Source organism: Bubalus bubalis, chromosome 21 (genome assembly GCF_019923935.1).
Source record: "Bubalus bubalis isolate 160015118507 breed Murrah chromosome 21, NDDB_SH_1, whole genome shotgun sequence".
In the NCBI taxonomy this organism is placed as follows: domain Eukaryota; kingdom Metazoa; phylum Chordata; class Mammalia; order Artiodactyla; family Bovidae; genus Bubalus; species Bubalus bubalis.
This window is the reverse complement of record NC_059177.1, coordinates 28,882,138-28,904,148: the sequence shown is the minus strand read 5'-3', so window position 1 is coordinate 28,904,148 and position 22,011 is coordinate 28,882,138. Positions and strand designations below refer to the sequence as shown.

Here is a 22,011-nt window from a genome sequence, read left to right as displayed (position 1 = left end):
AATATCAACCAATATTCATGTCAGAACTACAACCATTTGTCAGTTGCAACTGTTGGTTGGATACTGATAGGAGAGTTGGGCAAAAATCAACAAAAACATTTTGTGAAAATCAGTTGACTTTGTGGGATGTATAATAGGGTACTCTATGTTTTATTATTTTCAATTAAATACTACACATCAGTAATATTAATAAACTGTATAATAAGCATGTGGTACATATGCAAATACATATATACATATTTATATACACATAGTGTGTATATATATATATATACACACACACACGTATACACACATATGTAATTTTTTTTGGAGAAACATTTAGTAAGTATTAAACATTCACCAGCGTACTACTGCATCAAATCTTCCCCATGTGAGAAGGTTGGGGTCATGGAGCAGAGTACCTGTTCCAGAACACCCTGGTTTGCTGCCTCCACCTAACCACAGCCCCCTCACCCCATGGGGTTAAAGAATGATAACCCAGTAAGAGGGGAAAAGACTCTGAGATTCCATCATTTATATTTGTTTCTGAAATTCTTTCCATGCCATACAAATAGTAAGCCATAAATCCTAAGAGGTGCATAATTTCATTATTCTTATGATACTTAATTAAAATAACACTGAGTCTAGGTTAGTGATTAACTCTCTCTCCACTTTCCTCAGCCTCCCATTGGGGTAATTTGTTTCTGAACTCACCAAACAGGCACAGGCAGGGATTGTGTTTTTCCTCTGGGTATTTTGGTTATTTTTCATGATTATTTTCATACTCCTTGAGGGTCGTATTCCTCAATATGGACCTTACTTGGGAAAGTGTGAAGGAATGAAGGGCAGACAAACCTTGGATCAAAAATGGTTTCAAAATGGGACTGAAACACCATTAAGGAGATGAAAAGACAGGACACAGACTAGGCAGTGGAGGCAGATCATATTATATTCTGTAAATGTGTGCACAATGTGTAAATGAACAAATGCATAAAGTATCACTTAATCTCAGTAACAATAAGATAAACAATCCAATTAAAAGTGAGCAAAATATATGAATAAATACTTCACCAAAGAGGATATATTACTGGCCATAAGCACAGGAAAAATGATCAGTATCACTAGTTGTTTGGGAAATGAAAAGTTAAGCCTCGAGGAAGTAGGGCTGGCATCCATTTCAAAGCTGAAAGTTAAAAAGACTGACCACACTAAAGGTTGGAGAGAATGTGAGACAGTTGGAACTCTCATATGCTGCTGGTGGGAATGCAAAATGGTACAAATGCTCTGAAAAAGGGTTTGAACATTTCTTCTAAAGTTAAACACAGAATGGTTATACAATGCAGCAAGTCCACTCCTAGGCATCTACCCAGGAGAAATAACAACAGATATACATACAAAACTTGTACATGAATGTTCACAGTGTCTTTATCTCTAACAGACACAACCCAGATACAATGCAAATGTCCACCAACAGGCAAATGGATAAAGAAATTATGTTCTACTCATATAATAGGACACCTCCCAGTACTGAAAAAGGAATGAACTGTTGATACACAGAGCAACATGGAAGAACCTCCAAGTATTATGCTGAGCCAAAAAGTTGGGCATAAATGAGTACTTGCTATATGTTGCCATTATGTAAGATGTTCTAAAAAAGGCAAAAGTATAAGGACAGAAAACAAATTAGGGATTACCAGAGGCTGAAGGATATTGTCTGCAAAGTAGCACAAGGGAATTGTTGGGGGTGACAGAGAGGTTCCATGTCTCACTTGGGTGATAGTTATATGTATCCACTTGTCAATAATACATTGGATGTGGATACATTATAGGAAATTCATACCTCACCAAAATTCATTTTCAAAGTAGCTTTAAAAAGTATAACCTTTGGCAATCGATTCTACTTTACTGGGGCTTAGTTTCCTCATCTGTAAAATGGTGATAATAGCAGTTGCCATGTTATGAGAATTAAAGGAGAGAATACTGCAAACACTGAGAATATGCGTGTGCACAATAGGCTTGGGGTGCTTTCCTTGTTGGTTTTCATTAAACTACAAAAGGCCATATAATGGGTATTCATTCAGTCATCCAGTCATGAAACAAGTATTTCTTAAGCATCTACTATATTCCAGGCATTGTTCATAGCACATGAAACACCAGCAAACAACAAAGATTCTTGTCTTCTCAAGATTTTAAATTCTATTTGGGGAAGACATAATCAATAACAAAGACAATACAAATAAATTATATATGTTATATATACTATTATATAGATATGTGAGAAGATGACAAGCACTATGGAAAAAAAGAAAAAGAAAACAGAATAAGGTGACAGATAAGAGCATTCAGGGCTCAGTTTGCAATTTAAAGTAAAATAGCCACAAGGGGTTTTAGTGAATAGATGATGTTTGAGCAAAAACTTGAAGAATGCATACTGATGAGAAAAAGGAAAGAACTCAGGCAGGAAGTGGGTGAGGGAAGAATTATAGTTTCCCAATTCGATAATCTATCAGTTGCCTAAAGCTGAGTATTAATTCTACCAAGTGGGATTGGGGATGGTCATGCTCTTTCTAGCATATCAGGTGGAATGAATTTGCTGGAGTATAAGCACTGAGAGAATGTTTGAGATTCACAGGAAGCCACCTTGGCATGCCAAAATTGAAACACCTATGCTGAAAAGTCACTTCAGCCACCTATTAGCCATGTGACCTCTGGGAGGTCATTCAACCTCTCAGCGACTTAGTTTCCTACCTGAGGAAAGGTGACAAGGGTCCCCAAGAGTGCTTTGAGGGTTAAAGGAGCTAACAGAGTAACGTTCTAGCATAATTCCAGGTGCTCTTCTTGGCTGAGACCCATTTGGATCAGCGTGGCTGCCCCTACCTGCAGGGCCCCTCACTTTGCCCACCATGGGCTCCAGAACAACAACTGTTCTGCTCTCTGCAGTCCCACCATTGCTTCTGTGTCTCACCAATTAGCATGTGCAATTTCAGCACTTCTCCAATGAGATGATGTTAAATTCATATTCAATAATTTATGGAAATGGATGCTGGTATTTTCCCCTCTCCCTCTTTTTTTTTTTTTTAAAGCAGTTTAAAAAGATGGCCCAATCTTCTGACACTTGACATAGTCGATGAGCAATCTGCCTGGTGGCTGCATGGTGCCACTTCTGCCAGAGCTAGGCCTCCTGGGGAGACTCAGGAGAAAATAGAGCTTTCTCAAACATTTTCATTGTAAGTGGAGCTCATTAGTTTAGATCCCATTACAATAAATTATTAGCCACTGCTTTCAATCTTAACAAAACGGACACTACCATGATTAGAGTCTATGTTTATACAAAGACCCTATAATAAACCACACTTGATAATAACAACAGCAGATTGGTTCTCAACCAAACTGGCTGTTTGTCCCAAGATGGAAGGCCCCACATTTGACGAGCAAAGTAGAAACCTGGTTTTCTTATGCTCAGAACATTAACAATGGTCCGCTGGCAAATTTGATCATGGCAGTTGTCAGCTTAAAACCTTCCACAGTTTCTCATCATGCTTAGGAGAAAGTTCTGTCAAAAAATCATATTAAGAAGATAAAACCCATCTCTTTTTTCCCCCAGTTACATTGAGACATAATTGACATATAACATTACATGAATTTAAGGTGTATAACATAATAATTTGATATGTGTATATATTATGAAATGATCACCACAGTAAGTCTAGTTAACATATGTCACTTCACATAGCTACAATTTTTTTTTCTTGTGATGAGATGTTTAAGATCTACTATCCGTGACTTTCAAATATACAACAGTATTGTCAACTATAGTCACCATGCTGTACGTTACCTCTCTAAAACTTATTTATTTTATAACTGGAAGTTTATGCCTTTTGATCCCTACACTCATTTTGCCCACTCCCCACAGACCATCTCTAGCAACCACCAAACTCTTTCCTGTATCTTTTCTACTTTGGTTTTTTTGGTTCCACAAACAAATGGGATCATATGGTGTTTGTCTTTTCTCTATCTGACTTATTTTACTTAGCATAACACCCTCAAGGTTCATCCATACTCTCACAAAAGGCAGTATTTCCTCCTCCTTTATGATTGAATTATTGTTTAGTCATTAAGTCATATTTGACATATTGCCCATAGACTATAGCCCACCAGGCTCCTCTGTCCATGGGATTTCCCAGGCAAGAATAACTGGAGTGGGTTGCCATTTCCTTCTCCAGGGGATCTTCCCAACCCAGGGATCAAATTTGCGTCTCCTGCATTGGCAGGTGGATTTTTTACCACTGAGCCACCAGCAAAGCCCCTTATGATTGAATACTATTCTATTTATGTAGTCTATATGTACACAATGTTTTCTTTAACCTTTCATTTGTCATTAGATACTGGGTTGTTTCCATGTCTTGACTGCTGTGAATAATGCTTCAGTGACCATGGGGATGCAGACATGTCTTTGAGATAGTGATTTCTGAAAACCCAACTCTTATTGCTATAGAATAAAAACATGTTGGATGTTTATTTAACGCAATAATGAGAGAATCAGTGGTATGATAGAGCTAAAAGCATTTGATGACAGGGGTTTAAACTGCCCCTCAGAAAAGATGTAAGGAAGTTAACTGTTATTTACTGTCTTACTTTTTTTTTTTTTTTTTTGGCCACACTGCATGACTTGTGGGATCTTAGTTCCCCAAGCAGGGATCAAACCTAGGCTCACAACAGTGAAAGCACGGAGTTCTAACCACTGAACTGCCAGGGAATTCCCTACTTGTTCATTTTTTTAAGTTAGAAACAAAACTGACTAAAGTCCTTCAGGACTATAAAGCGATAACCTTAGGGGCCATCTTCTCTACCAGACAGAAAGCACTTGCTACTCTGCAGAAGGACAGCTCTACAAAAGTACATATAACTTCATAAAGATCAGGCCCAAACAGTAAAGAGCAAACTCAAACAAAGGTACAATCTCAGAGAATTCAGTCATTGTTTGGGTGGGTTTGGTAATGATGCTATAGTCTGACATCAAAAGAATCTATGGTCTTCCTTTTAGCTCTCTAAGTTTTGGATCGTTCTTTGTAAGAGTTCTAAGTTTTCAACATGGCTGACAACATCAGCTACTTCCCCAGCTCCAGCCCCATCCAATACTGCTGCCCTCCTAAGATCGGCTCCTCCTTCCCCTCTCTGGGCCCTGTGGCAGCTTCCTTTGTCTGGAAGACAACCCTCTCGCTTCCCTTCTCCTATGCTCACATTCCCAGCTGAGGTCATGGCCTCAGGGGAACTTTCCTAACCCCCTGGACTAGGTCACACCCACTATGAACACCTAAGGCAGCCTTCTGTTGGCCTCCATCTGGCACCTCTACAAGTCTGGTTAGCTACCTTGTTGTACGGTTTGTTGTTGAAAGTCTAGCTCCTTGACTGGAATACAACCCTCTTGAGAGCAATAGTGGGTCTGTTTCACTCATCAGTGGATAACCTGGGGCCTAACACAGAGCTGGGGCTTCCCTGGTGGCTCAGAGGGTAAAAGCATCCGTCTACAATGCAGGAGACCCAGGTTTGATTCCTGGGTTGGGAAGATCCCCTGGAGAAGGAAATGACAACCCACCCCAGTACTCTTGCCTGGAAAATCCCATGGACTGAGAAGCCTGGTAGGCTACAGTCCATGGGGTCACAAAGAGTCGGACACGACTGAGCAACTTCATTCACTTCACTTCATTCATAGCTCAGAGCCTGGAACAAGGCAAGTGCAGGAGGGTGGTCTCTCTCCAAAGGATCACGAGTCTCCATACCCAGGGGTCTTGTGCCCAGTTCTGTCCAAAAGCCAGGCTAATCCTTCCATATTTCAGGAAGCTCACGTGAGGAAGACAGACACAGAGCCTGCAGCTCCCCCCAACCCTCCCTGGCTGTAACTGCCTTCACCCCTCATCCCCATTTTGCTTGGCTCATGGAAAGTTTTCAAACAGATTTCAATTAGTTGTCAACATTCAAGGTTTAGGATCCAGAATGTCCGGTTCCTCTTGGAAAATCATTAGGCCCAAGAGGCCACACTTGGCAGGAGCTGAGGAGCAGCAATTTCCTGCAGTCTCTTTGCTGATTGAGCTGAATCATCAACTGCCGCCAACCTTGGTGTGGGCACCCAGCCCATGTCACACGTGTCTCTCTGGTATGAGAGCATTTGAGTTTTCAAGCCTTGTGCAGAAGTCTCCAAGAACCAATGAGGTCATCAGAAAGAAACACATCACGCTGGCTTCCCATCAATATACCCTGCCCACCTCACTCTGGGACCCTGTGATGTCCCCTCTACTGTCAGAAATCACCCGGAGGGAACCTCCACACATTCAGAAAAACTAAATCATCTGAGAAATTTAAATAGTTGCCGATGAATCCTCCACTGTATCTCTCAGTTCCCCCTTCCTCTTGGGAGGAAAACCTCCCAAGAATGTCTGCTTAACTTTAGTAGAGGAAAGCTTTTCTTTCCTAATAATCTGCTTTGCCTTGTTTTATTAGCAGATGAGAAACTCTGAAACCCACTCACGTTTCTTTTTGAGCTTTGATTACCAGGAAACTCGGTGTTAAATTCTGAGCTTGCTTCCTGCTACATTCTTTGGTTTCTTTTTTCTGGCAACTTGGACACTTTGCTCACTCTGCCCTACATCCTCACTTTCCTTTTGGAGAATTATTCCTCCCGCCCAGACCTCCCCTACCCTTACTCAGAAGCAACCAGGATGTCATATGTGTTTCTGACCCACTCTGGCCAAAGATGATGGATCCAGGAATGGACTCCTGGCTCAAGTCATCTGAGAGCTACATTACCCTTGAGATGCTGGATTGTGGAAGTCAAGTTTATATAATAGAGGAGCTGTTGGCTCCATGTGGACTGGGGTAGAAAGAGTACGGAGAAGACCCAACATGGGGGTGAAGAACCCCCAGCTCTACTCAAACCCAGCTTTATTTTTGCCTGTAGTTTCTCTGACACACTCCCACAGTCTTTTAAGAAATCCCTCCTTTTGTTAAAGCTTGAGTTGGGTTTCTAAATGTTTTAAAACGGTAAAGGAGATTATGCCATTTCTCTGCTGCAAGGGCCCAAAATTCTTAAAATAATAGTTGAACACTTTATTATACCACACAAGACCTCGCAGGATCTGGCTTCATCCAACCAATACAAACTGCTCTCCTTCCCTCATTTTGTTCCAGCCACAATCGTCTTCTTTTTACTATTCTTCAAACTCTATAAGCTCCCACGTACCTCAGGGCCTTTGTACATGCTGCTCCCTCTGTATGGAGAGTTTTTGTCTCAGAGTGTCATGTGGCTGGTTCTTTCTTGTCCTGTCACCTTCTCAGAGAGGCCTTTCCTGATCACCCAACATATATTTGCCCTCCACCCGACCTGGCCCTTTCTCTCTATCCTGTTTATTTGCTTCACATCTTTGTCACTCTGAAATAATCTTATTTGTTTGCTTGTTTTCTTGGACTTCATACAAGTAATTCTCAAATGTGAGCTCCATGAGGCCACTGCTGTAAACCCAGTGATGAGCGCACTGCCTGGTCCCTGGTAAGAGCTCAGCACACAATGGTTGGGTATATAATGTTCCTTGCAGCCCAAAGAGCCTTCCTTAATACAAGATATGACAATCCTCTCTTCTTACCCCTTTCCTTATGTGGTTCTTGAATTCCTCAGTCTTCAGTTTACTTGTCTTTGTGTATCTTCATTTTACTGGTCTTTGTGTATCTTCATTGGAAGACTTCTCAGAGCCCTTTTGGAATGGACAGAAAAATATAAGAGAATTTACTTACTTGTGCCAGGTATGTTTCCAAGCAAATATTAATTCATTTAATCCTTCCAACAATGATAGGAGGACTGTAGCATTATTATCACCCCATCTTACAGATGAATGACTGAGACACCAGAGATGGAGTCACTTGTCTAAGGAAACCAGCCTATCAGGGGCAGGGCCAGGGACTCGCAACCAAGGAGTTTGGGTTTGAGCTCACATTTGTGAGCTCTTGGCCAGTGCCCTCCTGGGTGAAGGGGAGGAAGCATCCTCATTCCTGGGAGGTGATCATGGGTCACATTCTATCTCCTCGAGTCCCTTTCTCTAATATTTGGGCTCTTGAGCAGGGCCCAGGAAAGCATATATTCAACCCAGCACAAAGCCAGGGTGAAGTGCGTCTGATTAGGACTATGACGGATTGCAATGAGACACTGCGGGATGATTGAGGGCTTCCTCTAATCACACCAATTGATATAAATTACTATGCCGGCCGCCCTGAGGAGCATCTGTGGGATTTACACCTCATTAGATCGGCAGTGCCAAATGAAGCAACAGGGTTGGGTCGTCCCCTCCTTAGAAGCTGTGTCTGTGCTGGGCAAAAAAATTGTCAAGGGGAATCAGAAAATAGGATCCAAACCCTCCAGGGGATGACAGCAACCATGCTGGAGAAAACAGAAACTAAAGTGGGCACAATTTTGCATGTGGGAGCTTCTGATTTGAAAACTATTTACACTTCTGCCAAACTCCTGCTTTAGCTCTTCTGCAGTTGGAGATTTAGCCTGAAAACAAGCAAAATCACAGCCTCAGGTGGTTCAGGGAGAGTGTTGAGAGGCTCAGCATGTTCTGAGGTTTGGGGACTCAGCAGAGGCAAGGATTCAGCTTTGTTGGGGGTGATGCCAAGGGTTAGTTGAACCTCCTCCAAGTTTCCACTGGCCACCACCCCCATTAAATAAACAATGTCAGGGAAAACGATACACACAATTTCAAGATGACCGCCCCCCTTGCCCCGCAAGCCCCACTCCTGAGCTTTGTGCAGTCACTCCCGATCCTGCCAACTCCTCCGGAGGTCTGCAGGATAAAAACAGGAAGGCAGGAAGCCAGGAAACCTGGATTTCCTTATTGGCTTCCGAGTGTGGAGGGGAGGAAGGGAAAGAGGCAGAAAATGAAGAAAGGGCACATCAGAGCCAGGAACAGAGCCCAGACTTGATTATAAATTTGGGAGCCTTTATGTCATGATGATGTTTTAGCAGTCATGGGCCTTTTTTCCAAAAACAATTCTTATTTAGACTGTGTGAGGACAACATCACAGGTAAGTGCCTATATTTACACTGCAGTTGATGAATGAAGTTAGGGGGGCAATAGTTTGGATTGCTTGGATCTGGCAGAAGAGAAGTTCTGGACACAATGAGAGGTTCACGTAGAGGGTGCCTAGGTGGACGCTGACCACACCCTGCCCAGGGCAGCTCAGCAGGAACAACTGTGACCTCTCAGGAGGACTGTCTACCTTCCTGAGAGCATAGTCTGTGGGCAGGGCAAGTGGAACAGCCCTCGAAAGCAGCCCTTAATGATGGCCAGCGAGGCACTGGAATGACTTCAGGGCAATGTTCTCTGCTGTTGCCCAAAGCTCCCCAGCAAGCCTGGGCTCTGGTTGTCCACAACAATACCCACCTTGATACATACCTGGACAATTCTGGTCCCCCCCCCTTCCCTGTCTTACGCCCCTACTTCCTACTAGTGCTTCTTGGGATCATCTTTAAGACCAAAGACCTTTCCTGCAATATTGGTCTCTGGGTCTGCTTCCTGGAAAACCCAAACTAAGGCAGTGTCTTTGTTCAATTTATTAAGAAGCACCTGTCTGAGAGGATGTGGTCTCAGGGGCACAGCACTTACAAACAGCACTCTCCAGTCTGATGAAGCCCAACACCACGGTATGACTGGCAGGTGACATGGAGGTTGGATTTCAGCCCCCACCTATTCCTCTGCTGGGTATCTTTGCCCAACACAGAGGCACTGCAGCAGGTACTTCTTCTCTCTTCTTGGCTTCAGGGAAGGAACAATTTACTGGAAGGGACAACTCTTCTATTTTTGAGGCATATCAAAAATTCCACCAACATACTCTTGAGAGCCTGAACATCTCTTTGAATTTAGGGCATGAGCAGAGTATGAAAGAAACAGTGCAGGGTTTGAGTGTAACTTCTCTGAATTCAAATCCCACCACCGTCAAGTCCTAACTGTGTCACTTTGGGTTCATCATTTTTGCACTCTATAGCTTCCACTGCCTCAGCTGAGAAAGGACACACAATTGCTTGAGGCATAAAGTTAGGAAGCAAATCGTGGGTGCACCGCCTGGCGGCCAGAGGTGCCCTTTCAGTGCTGGTCCCTCCTCACTCCTCCTGCACCCCTCCCTCCAAATAGCCAGCGGGGCTCACCAAGTGGCTGGAATTGGACTGGGACCCATGTGTATATGTCTCCAAGATCTGCTGATACTCAGAACTGGGTCAACCTCACGTTAGTGTTGAATGTTCGCCACTGTTAGTGCCAGGCTACAAAATGTTAATGAAAGCAGGCCACCAATCAGGTGATGGTGACAAAGCTCCTGTCCCCATCTGTTCTTCCCTCTGCCTCAGGCAGCATGAAAACAACTTTCCCACTACTCCTCTGCTGGGTGAAGTGACACATGAACACATGCCCACCAAGAGACCCAGTGCCAGGGCAGAGCATCGGCCTTCCCACTGATTTCTTGACTTTTATGTGTCACTGGATTTCTTAGAAAGTCCTCCTAGGTTTGGCACCATCTGAGGTTTTCCTCACCTGGAGGTGCTGAGTGACCATGAGTCCTGGGCCTCCTTACCTAAGCACAAACCCTGCCAAGCTTATTGTTTCAATCAAGGGAAAGAGCCAGTAAGAGCTGCAGAAATAAGACTCTGGAAGCCTGGACATCCTGGCAGCACCTCTTCTAGGTTCCCCATAGACCAACCCCTGGCCAGGCAATCTTGTTTTATCCCTTAGGAACATACATACACATATGCACACACAACACACATGCATACACACACACGTCACCTTCCAGGTCTCACAAACATGTCAGGGATCACGAAAAAATAAAAGGCATTGGCTTAAAATATTTAAAGAAAGACATGCAAAATCAGAATGAATAAAGGTTTAATTCAACATTTACATTCAGTTCAGTTCAGTTCAGTCTTTCAGTCATGTCCAACTCTTTGTGACCCCATGGACTGCAGCACACCAGGCTTTCCTATCCTTTACTATCTCCCAGAATTTGCTTAAATTCTTGTCCGCTGAATCGGAGATGCCATCCAACCATCTCATCCTCTGTCACCCGCTTCTCTTCCTGCCCTCAATCTTTCCCAGTATCAGGGTCTTTTCCAGTGAGTCAGCTCTTCGCATCAGGTGGCCAAAGTATTAGAGCTTCAGCATCAGTCCTTCCAGTGAACATTCAGGGTTGATTTCGTTTAGGATTGACTGGGTTGATCTCCTTGCTGTACAAGGGACTCTCAAGAGTCTTCTCCAGCACCGCAGTTTGAAAGCATCAACTCTTCAGCACTCAACCTTGTTTATGGTACAATTCTCACATTCATTCATGACTATGGAAATACCATAGCTTTGCCTATATGGACCTTGCAAACATTAGATCTATTTTGTTCATTGTCAAGTTTAGTTTTCATAAAGATTTTATTACATAAGAAGACATTTTGTGTGGTACCTGCTTTGCAAGAACTCTTGAGTATGCATGATGATTGCTTAGAAAGTAGAGCCAATAGCAAATTAAATAAGTTACTATTCATAGCCTCATAAGTTCAAAAGCAAACCTCTAAAATTTCTTTAAAATATATATAATACATAAATATATATATATATACATATGATATGGGTACATTATATGTGTGGTATATATATGTGTTATATAATGTGTATTATATGTAATATATAAATACATATGATATGGTTTTAGTATAAATACTTGATGCAACATATAATACAGGGTGAGGTTCTAAAAGTAAGAGTAAGTATAAGAAAAGAAACATCTTTAAATGCTCTGCTATGAGGCAAAAGTCACAACTGCTATTTGTTCTTGGGGAACGCTTTACTAGAGTATACCCTCCTGAGGAAGCCTGTATTTTTTCCCCCTGGAGACCTTCAGTCACTGGTTACAAAAGATGCAAATAAATCCTGCCTTATTATTTCAACATAGGGAAAGGGCCATTTTGCCCTTTAGAATTAATAAAATTCATGACCGGCAACCCTTATGTGTACATATATATATGCCTTCCTTGGCCTCTTATCCTACAAATTTGCTGCCATACCTCTTACCTTCTGAGGTTTCTGGAAGTTGGTTGGGTTCACAGACAACTGAACCTCTATCTCAAATCTCTGAAATCTTACTGCCTTTCCCCCAGGAGCCTGTGGGGTTCACTGGCCCTCCCAGGAGAGCCGCCACAAATGTGCAAGTGATCAGGGCCCCCATCTTCTATCCCTGGTTCTTGGAGGCTGCGCCTTGTGAAACTGCTGAGACTAGAAAGCCACGTCCTCCCCATCCTACCACATACACAGTTCTGCCAACCTCTTCAGAGCAAATGTGTGAAGAGGCAGTTAGCCACAGGTCATTAGCAGAGCCGGAGTTGAGGTGGTGCCAGGGCAATCCCCTCACAGTGGGCATCCCTCAACCTTTTGTTTTCATGCCGCTTCAAGGAGAAAATTGATTTCAAATACACACTTTAGAGCCTCTTGTTCACCCCATCGTCTCTCCAATTAAGACAAAAGGCTCAGGGAGGCTCATCTTCACTCTGAGGAAACCAGAGGCAGGCCAGGGCTGGGGGTGCCCTGGGCAGCGTTGGGCACAGAAAGGTGTGAGCAGTGCTGACTGGAGACAGATGGGTGCTGGGTTTTGTCGATGAATAATTCACACCCTCAGAGAGCCGGGTTGATACTTGGCATCAAAGAAGGATTCTTTCTGAGCCTGGCTGCTGTGCAGATGGGTGGGGGCTCCCAGGCAAAGGCCAGGACAAGCCTCGGAGAAGGAAGAGAGAGGCGGGGATGGAGCTGCATCCACTGACTGCTTTAGGACATGCATCCAGCATCTCCAGCACCTCCCAAGCTGCTTTCCCAGGCTGGGCAGCCAGGGCTGAGTTCAACATTTCAGTCCACTAGGCCTGGCTCTTAGAGGGCTGTTGAGTGAAATGAAAGTGGACCTTTTCCTCCTCTTTGCAAAGCTTTGCTCCTGACTCTCCTCTGTCTCCTGGTCCCAACCAGCCCTTGGGAAGCCACTGCTAGTCACATGTGACAGAATCCCAGACTCACAGAAAGACAACTCAATTTAAAAAACATGCATTCAAGTTCTGGTGCAGGAGATATAGCATCAACCAAATGACTAAAAAACAACTTCTTAGGGAGCTGTGGACTCTCTGGAAACCAGTATGATCTAGTCTCCTCTGTGAAAGAAAAAGTAAAAGGGATTGAGCTTCAACTGTTGCCCTAATGATGTGCCAGGAGCTTTATATCTCATTTGAAATTATCAGCACTACTCTAGAAATGATCAAATCAAGGCCCAAGGAAGTTTGGTAAGATGCTTCAGGTCACAGAGCTAATGGGCAGTAAATCTTGATCGTCTTCAAAACAGGTAATGTGTGTCCTTCATGAAGCCTCTCCATTTCTCTAACCCATGTGATTAGTCTTCCTTTAAAATAAAACCAAGTTTAGTTGCTAATACCAATATTTAATAACTTTGTATGCTTGTGTAAGGGACTCATTTTTCTTATCTGTAAAATGGGATTGATGGCACCCATCTCCCTGGACTGTAGTGATGATTATAGGAGATCAGACCTGTAAAGGCCTTAGGAGATCAGAGCTGTAAAGCCCTTTGTTCAGAGCTTGGTGCTGGGTAAGTGTTCAATAAATGTGAATTGTTATTATTATTAATAATATTTTCATATTTGATATAAACAATCTCACATAGGGATAAAATTATAACACACCTAGTAAATCACTCCTAATAAATGAATAAAAACTAAGTCACAGAAACTTTAATACTAAAAATGAAAGTGTACTAAGTCAGGCCTATAGAAGAACATATGGCAGTAATCATTATAAATTCATTAGGTGCTCAAACACTGCAACCTTTTGACTCTGATTGTCACAGCTTTAGGAAAGCCTAAGAGAAATTATAAACTGTCAGATGTGTATCTGACCACTCCATCCTAAAGACAAATCTGTGCTGGATGCAATGATTCCAGTGAACCCTGGCCAGAATGGCTGTCATGGGGCAGTGCCACGAGTGGTGCCTATCTAGGTGACTCCACTCAGAATTCAGCATCATGGGCTGAAATGCACCAGGGATTACAATATTCAATTGATTTTCAGTTATTGTGTATAATAGGTTTTCTACCTCCCCCTGGCCCCCGCCCCCGCCACCCCCCGCCCTATCTTTCTGTGCCACAATGCTGAGTCTGGGCCCACAAGTAGATGTGACTTTTATGGGTTGCTTCCCAATCCAGTGGGGTGGCTAACCTGCCCGCTTCTCTGTCCCCGCCATCAAAGCACTCTGGTTCCTTCAGCCATCACATCCATCCACCTGGGACATGCTTTTTCATTCCAACCTCCGTCTCCTTAATCAACTCCTGTTCATCCTTTCTTCCCCAATCTTCTGTGATCCCCACTGCCTACTTCCTTGGTTCTTGCTGCTAAGTGCCTCCCCAGAAAGCCTGAGCCCCAGCTTTGAAACGGGCCCACTCCTGCCTGCCCCTGTTGAAAACCAGACAACGGACAAGAAAGCGCTTTGCAAACTGTAAAGCTCATACTAGTCTTTGGTTCCAAAGACAGACTACTTCTGATCCTCTTCTCTGTGCCTTCTGCTCCAGGCAATACTTCCATGGGCCCCTTGAGTCAGCACTCCACACACAGAGAAAAAATGTTATTGGGAGGAGAATGAAATATGCTTGTGATTTAAGGATCAGCTTCGTGCCAAACAGTTTAGTCAGAATGGGGGTGAGAGTAGGCGCTCTGAGTTCTCTATTAAAGCCTCCTGGGGTTCCAGGTGATTATTTTACATATCAGGAAATTCTGGGCGCGCCACCCCCAATTAAAGAAGCAGATGTCTCCTCTCCGCGGCAGCTTCCAGTCTGCTACCTTCTCGAGCTCGGCTCAGAGCTCCATCTGAACCTCTCTCCTATAATTCTTAACTAAAACAGCCCCCTCCGTCGACTGTAATTAAACATACACTCAGCCATCGCTAGTTTGGCATCTGCACCTGCCGCTGGGATCCCCTTTCTCCAGGCACCTGCGCTCGGCCGCGCCCTGCCGCCTGGCCCTCGCCCGTGCGCACGCGTAGTCGCACAACCCCAGCCCGCGCCCCCTCGTCCGCCTCCCGTTGGCGCCGGAGGAACAGATGGAGCGATCATCCTCTTCATTCCGCCAGAAGGGCCCCGCTGCTCTGGGGGGAGTTCTGCGGTTGTAAGACACATAATTAGACACGTCAATGGACAATGCGGCGGATTAGAGGGGGTGGGCTCGCGTCACGGAGGACAGGCGTCCTCATTGATGTGCCGCACGCCGATCCCCGATCCTCGGCGCTCACACCCGCGCCCAACCCGGAGGGAGCAAGGGCCACGCGAGCGCCTCCAGGGTAGCGGGCAGCCCTCCTGCTGCATCGCTTTGAATTCCGGGCCTCCTCAGCGACATCTGAATTTGCTTTATCTTTTAAAACACCGTGCCAGGATGAGTTGTGCGCTAAAAATGACCGGCGCCTTGATGCCTCACCTGTCAAGTTCCCAAGCTCCGCGGGGCAGTGGGTCCCGCAGCTCACACGGTAGACAGACAGTGACGATCTCCACCGACAGCAGCGCGAGTCCCCCCGGAGGGTGAAAGAGTCAAGAAAATCCCTCTGGAGTGGACACACGCTGAGTCTCACTCTCTCCTCCCACAAGGAGCCAGGTGACCTTCAGTGACTCAGGCCACCTCACCAGGCTCCATGGGGACAGCATCTAAGGTTGTCAAGAGCCCGGGATGCAGAGAGGGAAAGATAAAATTTGGAATCCAAGGCTGTCCCTTGCTGCCCTGGGGGACATTAGGCAATTCACTCAGTCTGGAGCCCTGGTCTCCTCTTCTGTATAGTAAGGGAGGTAGTCTCTACCCTACAGGCACTGTAGGGTACAGTATATTTGAGCTGAGCTCTTTTGTGAAATCAGAGGCTCACTCAGAAAACCAGTGTGTCATTTGGGTCCTGTGGGGAAGCAGGAGCCAAGACATAATTACAAGCGCATCCTCCATGAAGGATAAAGAGGAGAGGAAACAGGAGTAGGAGCAGACGGCCTCAAGCAGAAAGGGGACTGACACATGTGAAAGAAAGGAGAGGAAGATTTGGCGGAGTGTCCCAGAGGGTCCGTAGCCTGAGAAGGTCTCAGAGCTATGAAGGCGAGTCCAGAGCAAAAACTGCCTATGCCCACATTGGGCAGCAGTGGCCCAGTGCTAGCATCTGGGAACAACCTGGGACAACTGAGGCACATTTGTGAACAGTGCTTGATCAGGAAGTGAAAGTGTGGCAGCCTGAAGCTGTCAGTTCACCATACTCCCCCGAAGGGTCTCCTTGGAGGGAGAGAACTGGTGTCAGCTGAGCTGACACCACCCCCCACCCCCCAATCCCCCTCGGCTATCCTGCTCCAGGGCTGGCCACTTGGCTGAGACAAAGTCAGCTAGCACACTTCACTGGGCAACCATGAATTATTCAGTTTCCCTAAACTGATCCAATCAGAGTAATCCGATGACATCGGCTGAGGATTCAGTTCAGTTCAGTCACTCAGTCGTGTCCAACTCTTTTCGACCCCATGAACCACAGCATGCCAGGCCTCCCTGTCCATCACCAACTCCCGGAGTCCAACCAAACTCATTGAGTCGGTGATGCCATCCAGCCATCTCATCCTCTGTCGTCCCCTTCTCCTTATGCCCTCACTCAATCTTTCCCATCATCAGGGTCTTTTCAAATGAGTCAACTCTTCACATGAGGTGGCCAAAGTACTGTAGTTTCAGCTTCAGCCTCAGTCCTTCCAATGAACACCCAGGACTGATCTCCTTTAGGATGGACTGATTGGATCTCCTTGCAGTCCAAGGGACTCTCAAGAGTCTTCTCCAACACCACAGTTCAAAAGCATCAATTCTTCGGCGCTCAGCTTTCTTTATAGTACAACTCTCACATCCATACATGACTACTGGGAAAACCACAGCCTTGACTAGACGGACCTTTGTTGACAAAGTAATGTCTCTGCTTTTCAATATGCTGTCTAGGTTGGTCATAACAGCATCTTTTAATTTTTGGGCTGCAATCACCATCTGCAGTGATTTTGAGCCCCCCAAAATAACAGCCACTGTTCCCACTGTTTCCCCATCTATTTGCCATGAAGTGACAGGACCGGATGACATGATCTTTATTTTCTGAATGTTGAGCTTTAAGCTAATTTTTTTCACTCTCCTCTTTCACTTTCATCAAGAGGCTCTTTAGTTCCTCTCTACTTTTCTGCCAAGAGGGTGATGTCATCTGCATATCTGAGGTTATTGATATTTCTCCTGGCAATCTTGATTCCAGCTGGTGCTTCATCCATCCCAGCATTTCATGATGTACTCTGCATATAAGTTAAATAAGCAGGGTGACAATATACAGCCTTGACGTACTCCTTTTCCTATTTGGAACCAGTCTGTTGTTCCTTGTCCAGTTCCTCCCTACACCACCACAGTTTTCTTGCTTCTTTCTCATCTTAATTTTACACAAGTCTGAATACAGAGCTCTAGAACCCACTGTTCCTGAGTACAGCCTGGTAGAAACCCCTCTTCCCTGCTCCAATTCCTTTGGCTTTACTTGGGTTCCAGGCTCTTCCAGCAGGGTTGGCCCTGATTCAGTGGGAGTTCAGAGGAGTGAAATTATTTCCAGCCAGGAAGAATGAAGGGTGACCTCCTGAAAGAGGTGGCATTTACATGGGGCCTTGAAGGATGGGTGAAATGCAAATCTGGGCAAAGTCACAGGGAAAAGAGAAAGCAGTATGCAAGCAAACAGGGGGAAGTGGGAAAACACAGCATGTACAGAAACATAAAGACAGTAAACTGTACAGTGGGTAAGGCTCCATGGGAGCCTCTGGGTTGCAACACGGCTCTTCTTTTCCAGCATCTCTAGGCTGGTGGTCAAACTGTTGGAGCTCCAGGCCAGATGGACTACAGGCAGGGCTCTCAAGTTGCTCAGCTGTTCCTGCTGCTGCTGCTTCTAAATGCTCACTCTAGCAAGAGCAGTTGGGTAAGGTCGTCCTGGAAGAACTTAAGAGGTAACATCCTATCACTTTGAATACATAAAATACCAGGGGCAGAGCCTTCAGCATGTGATCCTAGCTAGGACTGAGGCTCACATGGCCAAACTGCTGCTTCCAGTATGTTTAAGGGGAAAGGAAAGCAGATACACAGCCAGATTCTTCCAGGAGGTACATCCTTTCTGTTTGTTTTTTTCCCAAGTGCTCAGGCATCTGCTTTCACATTCATCCTTTTCCTCCAGCTTATCTTTTCACAACTTTGGAGAGAAGTCTTCCTTATCTAGGAAACAAATGGCCTTCACAGAGAGCTCAAAACAGCCAAGTCATTTATCTATTTGACATGTGTTTCCCTGTTTGTTTTCTCCAGCCTTGAGACAAGAGTTGTGTCAACTGTGGATGTCTGTGCCCCAGTCACTGGAGAGGCATGAATCAATTTCCAGCAGCATTTATCACTTGCTGCCTTAAATCAAGTCTAATCAATGCTTCCTTCATTTGGTATGGATTGAAACTATATATAACACACTCAGAAAATGGGCGGGAAAGGCAGCAGCTGATCACTAACAAAAACTGTCAGGGATTTAGATGGAATGATGTTAAAGAAACATTTGCAATCTTTGATTTGCTTTCATGGAGACACCTGACCAAACAGTCACAGAGATTTGTGTTTATGAAGCTTTAACTTCAATCTACCTGACAGGCAATGACATTACATGACAGATCATTTTATACAAGAGGATGTCTGCATCTTCAAAGATTTTATAATTAATACATTCTGAAGAGTTGGAATATTTCTGATAGTGCGACAACTATAAAGCTGCCACGAGTTTCCTTTCTATTATTGTCTTTCATTCATTTCCATTTCTTTTAGAGGTATCTCTTTTGTCACCATTGACTATATGGGTCAATTTCTAGTCACAAGATAGAAAATAAAAATCCCCTTATAACAAAAGATTTATCTAGAAGCCCCCTCTAATTTAGAATTTTATAAAGTCTTAACAGCTAAGAAAACTTGACCCTTTCTCTCCTATGCCCAATTCTTGGTAATATAATTTGATCCATGCATCCAAAATGGATTTTTCACTAGCAGGTGTGAAAACCACCCCCCAGCTGTTCAACCAATTTAGAATGTGGTAGGGAGCAGCCCTGTCTCATTTGTAAATTAATCCCATGCCAGTGAAAGATGATATCAGCATAGTCCCTGGCACCTAAAACCGATCATGCCCACAGCAAGGCCCCACATTGTTCTTCAAGGATAATGGGAGAAGAGACAGAACATAGAAAAATAGGTCAATGATTCCAACCGGATGAGGCAGTGCTGTGATTCACTGATACAATTAATATTTCTATCTAATCTGCTGAACTGTGCAGACTTTTACCACGAGCACACCTCAGAAATGATTAAGAGGGCTCTCATTTTCCAAGTGCTGGCTCCCCCAGTGGCTTGTTGTCAGGTAGCTGAAAAGAGCCCTGTGCAGCTCTGGGAATGTGACAATAATAATAAACCCTTGTGATGGTTTAATACTTTCTAGTTTATAAAGTGTTTTGAATATACAGTCTCCTCATCCTATAAGGTGAGCAAGAAAAGCAGTTGTATTCCCATTTCCAAGAGGCTTCCCCAGTGGCTCAGAGGGTAAAGCGTCTCTGCCTGCAATGCGGGAGTCCTGGGTTCTATTCCCTGGGTTGGGAAGATCCCCTGGTGGAGGAAATGGCAACCCACTCCAATACTCCTGCCTGGAAAATCCCACTGATGGAGAAGCCTGGTGCAGGCTACAATCCATGGGTCGCAAAGAGTCGGACACGACTGAGTGACTTCACTTTCACTTTCGAAGAGGAAGAGTGAGGTTTCGAGGTTGGCGTACCCCCGGCAGGCTGCTCACTCCCAAACTGTGTCTCTGGGACTCAATGCCTCAATCTCCTCAGCCCTGTCACCGTGGTTCTTGCCACTAAGCTAGAGCTAGTCAGCTGCTAAATCCCCCTCTTTGTGCTTTCCCTAACTTTTTTTTCACCATCACCCAGGGTTCTTGGAAATGCATATGGTTATAAGAGATCCCTCGAGTTGCCTGCCAATTATCTAGTTAAAAAATATATATTAAAAGCAGCACCTTTGGCTGTGTTTTGTGTTATAGACATGGTATAGTGCTCTTAACTCATCTTAAAGACAGGGTAATATAATAAAGTTTTAACCCTCAGCAAACAAAGACAGGGTAAGAGAAACGCTGCAGACATGGAATCTAAAATTAAAGTGCTCATTCTCTTTGTCTTTCCAACGCACGAGACTTGTATGGTGATAAGAATGCTTTGAGGATGTCCAGGAAGGATCACATTTGCCCATCCTCTGAGTAAGGGAGTCACAGATTTTTCCACCCAAGGTGAGTCTCACCAAAGTAGATCCTCTTTAGATTCCTAAGTAAGGACAGAAGTTGATGGAAAGAGAAATTTCCACAGCTTTAAATTTTTAGACAAGAGTAGATTTGTTCAACTTGACATTAGTAGTAGTAAATGAGAGGAATAACAGATAACGCATTTTCAAACTGGCCTCAGGTCATGTGCTACTGAGGAGAAATGCATTTTCAATGGTCATAGGGATTTTGAAGCTCTCCGGGAGCCTGAGAAAAGTCTTGAACACATTCTAACAAAGCTGTTACAGTGTTCAGGAGTTAACGTGCGTGTCAAATGGCACAGTCACCCCAACTATCCTGTTAATACAAGCTGGAATTTACAGTGGAAATACAAACACTCGCAGCCCACAGAGAAGTAGAATAAAAGGGATCATACCCTTTCCTGAAATAAAAATGCTACTGAGATTAATACATATCAGATTTCATTTCATTTCCTCCCCAAAGTAAATTGGTTTATTTCATTTGTTCATTCACTCAACAAATATTTATGGTGCACTGAGAATATGGGCTGATGATTCAGTGGTAACAAGACACGACACAGACATCATTCCCAAGGAGCTTACACTCAAGTGAGAAAATTCACATATAAAATATTAATGGAAGTTTATGTTTCTAATCAAGATGGAGTAACAGGGACTAGGTTTAACCTCCCCCCTTCTAATATAACCAAAAAAGAAAACCAGAACTAGTACATGAAGCAATGGGTTTTTAAGGTACTGGACATGAGGCAATGAAAGACAGTGATCCTGAGGAATGGAAACCAAACCCTAGGAGGGTAAGAGGGCCTCACCTACTGTCCCAGATGATTGTCCAGGCTGCACAGGGAGGGGCAACCCAGAGAGAACCCAATGGACTCTGCAGTTCAGGAGACAGAGCTGGGGACTTGGGGGGCCAGAGTCTACAAGACAGAGTATGGGAAAGGTGAGAGCTGTGGAGAACACCAGATACCAGGAGAGGGTCAACTACTCACTGAGGAGAGCCTGTCATTGAGGCTGGGAAAGAGCCATGTGAAAGGATTAGAGGGACCAGTATTCACACAGGTGTCTATTTTCATCAGCCAGACTGGAAAACACATAATCCCTGGGGCATGGGAAAATCTTTCCTTAGGACTGGGAAATTGTCCTAGATGGAACACTGTTTCAGACCTATATAACAAATTAAAAAAGCAAGACCCAAAGGATCAAAACTATTTCCAAACAACTGCATCCCAAAACAAAGCTAAAGAATACTTAGGAGAATACATATATCCAGCACCCAGTGAGGTAAAACTCACAATGTTTATCCAATCAAAGATTATCAGGCAGGCAAGGATGACTCATTTAAGGATTTGTATTTAGAATTTATAAAGAATTCTGCAAACTCAGAAATAAGAAAAGCAACCCAGGTCAAAAATAACCGGCAAGAGATTTAAACAGACACTTCACCAAAGATACGTGAATGACAAACACACATGTGAAAAGATGCTTAACACAAGTAGTCTTAAAATGCAAAATAAAATCACAATGAGATACCACTTCACACTTATTAAAATGTTAAAAATTGACCACACCAAGTGATGATACCAAG

The 22,011-nt window shown here is 44.2% G+C and overlaps 1 long non-coding RNA gene across 1 annotated transcript in view; it reads right to left on the bottom strand.

Moving 5' to 3' along the window:
* LOC123330967 overlaps positions 1 to 8,627 on the bottom strand; it is an 80,660-nt gene extending 72,033 nt beyond the window's left edge. The window contains exon 1 of the long non-coding RNA XR_006547334.2: positions 7,620 to 8,627. This is a non-coding gene — a long non-coding RNA (uncharacterized LOC123330967). The remainder of the gene's footprint in view (positions 1 to 7,619) is intronic.
* Between the last annotated feature and the right edge of the window lie 13,384 nt (positions 8,628 to 22,011).